We start from the raw sequence: 7,587 nt of genomic DNA, 5'->3' as shown, positions 1-7,587 counted from the left end.
TGTGGGAGACTGCATGGATGGAGAGGTGGCGAAGTGGTTCATCGACCTTTACCGCTACAACCCCAGGGCAGTGAGGAGCTACGATCGCTTCATGAGGGCAATGCGCCAAATGTTCATGGATCCATTCGAGCGAGAGACGGCGGAGAGCAAACTCAAGGCAATTAAGCAAGGGTCTCAGACGGTCGCCCAATACTCTTGGGAGTTCCGGAAACTGGCTGCCTCGGTCCCGGAATGGACCGAACCTCAGCGGGTGCATGCCTTCCGTGAGGGCTTGAACGAGAGCTTGGCCCAGAAATGCCTGCATCTGGACAACCCAAAGACCGTGATGGGCTGGGTGCATCTTGCCGGGGAAGTTGAGCAGCGTCTACTGGTAGCCACAGGGTTGGGAGGTGGAAAAGGAAAGCCGGCTCCGAAGACCTCCACTCCTAAGAAGCCTGCCCAGAAAGGGAAGGTGGGCGCCACGGAGCGGGCCCGCCGCCAGGAAAAGGGGCTGTGTCTGGGATGTGGCCAAGCCGGGCACTTCCGTGCACAATGCCCCACCAAGAAACTAGCGGCGACCGTGGGAGAAACCCGTCCTGCAGGAGGCGCCAGTACAACCACAAGACGTGTGCCCGGAGGAACCAGCACCAAGAAAAGCGCGCCCAAGAAAACCATTCGTTCTTTGCTGGCACCGGCAAGCAACTCTCCGTCCGCCCTGGATTCCAGCGACAGTGGCCCGGCTGAGGAACCGAGGGAATCCCCGGCAGTCGCACGGAGCGCGGCTGCCGGGGGCTCCCTGCCCGGCGGCCTGACGCGGCGAGAGGCGCAAAGCGCCTCTCGCCGCTTCAGGCCGCCACCTCAGACAGCCACCGCCAAGAGAGCCGCCGCCGCCGTGAGCCCCGCTGCCTGACAAGGTCAGTTTCTAGCGCCCGCTGTATTCGTCATACAGCGGGCTTTATTACTAGTTAAATATATTTCTGCAGTACCTTCCAGCCTAAAATTAAAGCTTAACTAAAAGGAGACACCTAATGGAGTGGGTTTAAGTATAACAGATGGAGACTATATTTTACTGCTCATTGTAAGCTTATACTATTATGTAGTTAGTGTGGGGTCTTAGATTTCCTATGCAAGCTGAATCTGTATTATTGAATATATCTCCGTAGTGACTCCCAGTCTAAACTTACGGCATGACTAAAGGGAGGCACCTAATCGAGGAGGTGTAAATGTGGCCAACGAAGACTTTATTTTATTTTACCATTTTTTGTATTAACAGCTTATGCTTATATAAATTATATTTATATAACAATATAAAGAAAAATATATATTTTTCTTCTGTACAAGTAAGTAGGTCTCTTTTCCTAAATGTGGTGGAAATGTGGATGGCTTTAAGATTGTGTTAAGTATAAATTGTTTTGCCATAGGGCCAAAGCTCATACTGTTCTGCAAAAATGTTTAATGTTAAGCATTTAATTCAAATCTGAAAATATACCTGTCAGGATAGCTCTTAGAATGTGTCAAGTATGAAATGTTTTACAGTCCCTAAAAGGGACTGTAAAAATTACTAAAAATTATGTTAACAAATGTTCGAAATGTGGTAACAAAGTAGGCTTCTTTTCCTATATATGGCGGAAATGTGAAAAAGCTTATAAGTTTGGGGCAAAAGTTTATACCATTGTGTAGTCAACATGGGGGGCCATTTCGCACGGCTTCAAAATAGCACAATGGTTGCTAATTGGAAACGCTACTAATTTGCCATAACCCACGACGTCGTAGACAATCTGCAACAATCCTGAAACCGACCCGCAAAAAGCGCTTCGTTGTAGCGCTTTCGGGGGAATCCAGAAAAGTGGATTCACCCTCCGGATAGCGATACACTCCTGCAACCAATCTGCAACAGTAGCGCTAAAGACCTGTGCGTTACCATTGTTGCTGGTTCTTCAAAGTCCCTCCCCCTGGCTCTCTCCTCCAAACTTCCGGCGAAGCGATCGCCATTTTTTTTTTCTCCGAGCGAGCGGGGATAAACGCACCAGCGAGCCTCTTTCTGTTTAGAGGCTTCCCTGGCTTCAGTCCTTCACCTTTAGTCACTAAGCACAAACCACATAAAAGCCCGTTTGCTGAAATAAAGTCCCTTTATTTTTTACACATTAATTCAGCCGAAAATCGGGACCGTGAGAGGGGGGGGGGATTTTTTTTTTATCACTCGAGGCAGCGTGCAAACGATCATACAATCAAACGACAGCTCACGTTAGGCAGCTGGATGGGTCTCTCCGTAGCAACGAATCTACCTAGATTCGTTGCTATGGGTCGGGTTTTTTTTTTTTTAAACCTTTCTTAAAGGGAAAGGGGCTGTTTGGGAGCATGCTAGCGGCTGCCCATTGGCTGCTTGACGGCCAGGGGCGGGACGAGCTTGGCAATAGCGCTTCCTTTCTAGCGATTTCTGCCGAGACCGGAAGCCTGTGGGAAACGCTAAAAAACGCAACTGATTCCACTACAAAGGCAGGTATGCATAACGACGAATTCCACTATTTTAAATGGCGATTTTTCATTCCGCAAACAATTTGCAACAAAGATCCCCGTGCGAAAAGGCCCGGGGTCTCAGATTTCCTATGTAAGCTGAATCTGTATTAAGGGACAGGAGAAGTAATGACTGAAATCCTCTAGTTATTCTCTTGTACATTTTCAAGGCAATGTCACGAAAAAGTGGGGCTTTTCCCCTTCTTTCTCTTCTTTTTTACTAGGGTCAAGAAGTTAATGTGGGGTTTAAGATCTTCTAAGTAAGCTGAATCTGTATTATTAAATATATCTCCGTAGTGCCTTCCAGCCCAAAATTAAAGCTTAACTAAAAGGAGACACCTAATGGAGTGGGTTTAAGAATAACAGATGAAGACTATATTTTACTGCTCATTGTAAGTCTATACTATTATGTAAGTGTGGGGTCTTAGATTTCCTATGCAAGCTGAATCTGTATTATTAAATATATCTCCGCAGTGACTCCCAGTCTAAACTTAAAGCATAACTAAAAGAAGGCATCTAATCGAGGAGGTGTAAATGTAACCAATGAAGACGTTATTTTACTATTTTTTGTATTAATAACTTACACTTATATAACGTATACTCATATAACAACTTATATATTTTTCTTCTGTACAACTAAGTAGGCCTCTTTTCCTAAATGTGGTGGGCTTCCGGGTGTCCAGCAAAGGGATAGAAATGGACCCAGGGAAAGTATATTGGCCTGGGAGCCCCCCAAAACCCGCAAACAACTCCAGAGTTTCTTGGGGTTTGCTAACTTCTACTGAACGTTCATCCCTAATTTTGCCAGAGTGGCCCTTCCCCTGACAGACTTGTTAAAAACAAAAGACGGGGGTAAAGCGGCAGCGTGCCCCGGCGCACCTTTGAATTGGACTCCGGTCTGCCAGAGTGCCTTTGACAGGTTGAAGGTGTTTACTTCAGAACCAGTTTTGGCGCATGCTGAACCCACTAAGCAATTTATGGTGCAAGTAGATTCCTCGGACGTGGCCATGGGAGCGGTGATCCTCCAAGAAGGGGGGGACGGCAAGCTACAACCCATTGCTTATTTGTCGAAGAAATTTTCGGGTCCTGAACGGAACTGGGCGATCTGGGAAAAAGAGGCTGCCGCCGTTAAGTTGGTATTGGCCACCTGGAGGCATTGGTTGGAGGGGGCAGCGCTTCCCTTTGTGGTCTGGATGGATCATAAAAACCTACAAGCCTTCAAGCAGCCTCGCTCCCTGTCCGCCAAGCAAATTAGGTGGGCGGAGTTTTTCTCCCGGTTCAACTTTACTCTCAAACACCTGCCGGGGAAAATGAACTTTTTGGCCGACGCACTGTCACGCCTCCCACAGTACAACAGCAAACGTGACCCATTGGTGGATACTGTTTTCACGCCCTCTCAGTTGGGGCTGGTGGTCATGACGCGCAGCAAGACAAAGGGAGGAAGCCCGTTCCCTGGTGGGTGGGTCCAAAAGGACGTCCTTGCTGACGCGGAGTTCCAATCGCTCCGCTCGTCTCTGGAGGAGAAGGGGGGCCTGTTTTTGAGAGACAATAGTTTGTATGTCCCATTGGGGGCCAGGGCTGATGTGCTGAAACTATGCCATGATTCTAAGACTGCTGGCCACTTTGGTTTCGTGAAAACTTTGCACCTGGTCTGGAGGCATTATTGGTGGCCGTCATTAAGGAAGGATGTTGAGAATTATATTCAGGGATGATGCCCTGTCTGCTTGACTTCCAAACCCATGGGGGGAAAGAAGAGGGGTTTGCTACAACCGTTACCCACGCCTTCCCGTTCCTGGTCTGATGTCATGATGGATTTTATAACGGACCTACCCCTCAGCCAAGGGGAAAGTGTGGTTTGGGTGGTGGTTGACGCTTTTTCCAAGCAAGCCCACTTTGTGCCATGTAGTGGGATGTCCTCAGCGGTGAAACTTGCATCCTTGTTCATCACACACGTATATCGCCTACATGGTATCCCTAGGACAAGGGTCATCAACCCCCGGTCCGCAGCCCAGTGGCGGGCCGCAAAAGCCACAGTACTGGGCCGCCGGCGGCCACGCCTGCCTTCCCCTGCCGGCAGCAAGAAGGAAGGGAAGAGGTAGGTGCAGCCGCCGGCACGGCGGTGACGCAAACGCGCATGCGCGCGGTTGCCGCGCATGCACATTACCGCCCCTAGTGGCAAAAACAAGCATGCGCGGCGACTGCGCGTGCACGTTTTCGCAGCACCCGGGCCGTCGGCTCTCCCCTCACTCCGGAGGAGGTCCCTGACCTGAGAAAGGTTGGGGACCGCTACCCTAGGAGACTGCTCACGGATCGGGGCCCACAGTTCGTTGCCAAGTTCTGGCGGGAGCTCTTGAGACTCTTAGGCGTGGAGCAAGCTCTCACTTCTGGGTATCATCCCGAGACCAATGGGCAAACCGAGAGGGTGAATCAGATCCTGGAACAGTACCTTTGCTGCTTTATTAACCACCAACAGAACGACTGGGTGCCTCTGCTTCCCTTAGCTGAGTTTGCTTATAACAATGGGGTTCATGCATCGACTGGGGTCTCCCCGTTCAAGGTAGTCTATGGGGTGGACCAGCCGGGCACCTGGAGCTCTTCCCCCTCCCCCTTGGGAACCTTCAAGTTTTGGGCGGGAGAATTCTCTTGAAAAGGGTTTGCATTTGTATTGTTGGGCAGATTTGACTTCGCTAGTTATGGTGACGGAAGTAACTTTCCAACAAAGCTTTCTTATTACAGAAGTACGTTATGAGTTCTTCTAGCACTTGACAGTATGCATCACATTCAACAATATATTCCCTGTAATATTAAAAGTGAATCCCTGAAATTCTGTGAACAAAAATCTCTCAAACTTGCTGAGGCCCTTCCCAAGCATTCTTTTTTTCCTGGGGGGGGGGGGAATGGATCTCTACAGTCTCGAGAGGAGCTGTCATTCCATGGGATCCTCAGCCCCCCCCCCCCAGAAGCTGGCATCCCTGTACTTCTTGGGGGCAAAAGGCCACACAGCTCCCCCTCCCAAACATCCCTTTTCCCCCAAGGGAATTGATATCTGCAGTCTGGAGAGGAGCTGTCCTTCCAGGGGATCCCCAGGTACCTTGGCGCTGAAAGAGCACACGGAGCAGGCTTTCTCCACCAGGGATTTGGGAAACCCTGGGGTTTCTTGACAGCCCTGGAGGGTTTCCTGAATGGGTGGGAGGTAAATATATATTCTGCATTCCACATTCCGCACAATCTTGCCACTTCTTGTTTCTCGAAGCCTGAAGAATGTTCCAGGGGTTTCTTGATGGTAAATATTTTGTGAAAGGCTGACATAGAGGCAGTAATTCAGAAACACAGTGTAAATTCTTTGCTAACTAAAGTTTTTGTGTTTGATGTAAACATGCCACTGTTTTTTATTTACTTTTATACCAAACTGAACTGAAGAACGTACGGACTCAACGATTTTCAGTTCTTCAAGCAAATACTGCTATCAATTAAATATTTTAATTGAAGACGTTGTGACTAGTTTATGAATTGTTTTATGTTTATTGTTATTAGCATGTACTGCCACACAGCATTTCTCTTTCCCACCAGGAGCCTGGCATCCCTGCACCTCCATGGGATCCAAGGCCACCGGCCCCCCCCCCCTCCCATATTGACCTTTTCTCCAGGGGGACTGATCTCTGTTGCCTGGGAATGACCTGCAATTCCAGTAAATCCCCAGGTCCCACCTGGAGAGTGGCATCCCTCAACCTCTCTGGGGCATTTCCACAGAGTTCTCCCCTCCCAACGTTTGGAGGAGGTACGCTTCCTTGAGGTTAGGAGGCAGAGCCTCAAGAGTCAGGGAGCAGGAGAAGGAATAACAGCTGCCTACCAGCCCCATGGGACCCAGAACTGTCTGTCTTTCTTTCCTCCTTTCCCTCTCTTCCCCCCCCCCCCCATGATTCACACTTTTGCCATGTTCCCAGCCCCAGGAAGGCCTCAGCGCAGGTGTGCATTCTAGCGCCCATTGTATTCCTGGGTACACTGGGCTTTGCCCCTGGGTAAATTAAAAAGGAATAAGTGACAGCTTTCATCTGATCTTACATGATCTATGTATTGGCCAGACACCAGTTGTATATAATTATTATTGCATTACTAGAGGCAAAGCCTGTTGCATCCAGGAATGTAATGGGTGCTCGGCTGCTGGGGAGGTGGATGGAAGGTGGGGGCATCCCACTGTATGCACCCAGGGCTGGGAAGTGGCTGCATTCCCAGCTGGCATGGCCAAGCTGCCCCTCCCTGCCAGGGCCTTCCCTGCCGCCTGTCCGCACACCTCCAAGTGGGCTGAGAGGTGGTGCGGTCAGAATGCAGCCACTTCCCAGCCCCACATGGATACAACGGACTGCCACCACCTCTCAGCCTGGAGGCAGGCAGGCGTGCAGCAGGGAGGGCTCTGGTGAACTCAGTCCTGTGGTGGACCTGAAGGCTGTGGGGAACGGCCCTCTGTGTCTGTGCAGGGCTAGGGAGTGGCTGCATCCCGCTGGTGTGGCAGCATCACCCCTCAGCCCATGGGGAGGTGGGTTAGCAGGTGGCAGGGAGGGCTCTGGTGGCCCTGGCCACGTGATGGACCGGGAGGCTGTGGGGAAGGCCCCGGCCAGCCTGCACAGCTGCTCTGAGCACACAGCTTGGAAGTAGGCTCGGCCCACGGGGCAGATGGCCAGTGGCAGGGAGGAAAATATTTTAGGGGAAAATATTTTTATTAAATTATCTCCATACTACAAAACACCATACATACAGCTGGTTTTTCAAAATATTGTTGTTGTTAGTTGCAAAGTCATATCTGACAATGAACCTCCAGGCCTTCCTGTCCTCTACCATTCCCCGGAGTCCATTTAAGTTCACACCCACTGCTCCAGGGACTCCATCCAGCCACCTCATTCTCTGTCGTCCCCTTCTTCTTTTGCCCTCGATCGCTCCCAGCATTAGGCTCTTCTCCAGGGAGTCCTTCGTTCTCATGAGGTGGCCAAAGTATTTTGAGTTTCATCTTCAGGATCTGGCCTTCTAAGGAGCAGTTAGGGCTGATCTCCTGATCTCTCTTTTAAAAAAATATATAACTCTTTCATGTACAAATCTTTC

Source organism: Paroedura picta, chromosome 3 (assembly GCF_049243985.1).
Source record: "Paroedura picta isolate Pp20150507F chromosome 3, Ppicta_v3.0, whole genome shotgun sequence".
NCBI lineage: Eukaryota > Metazoa > Chordata > Lepidosauria > Squamata > Gekkonidae > Paroedura > Paroedura picta.
The sequence above is the reverse complement of the archived record's forward strand: the minus strand, read 5'-3'. Positions refer to the sequence as shown.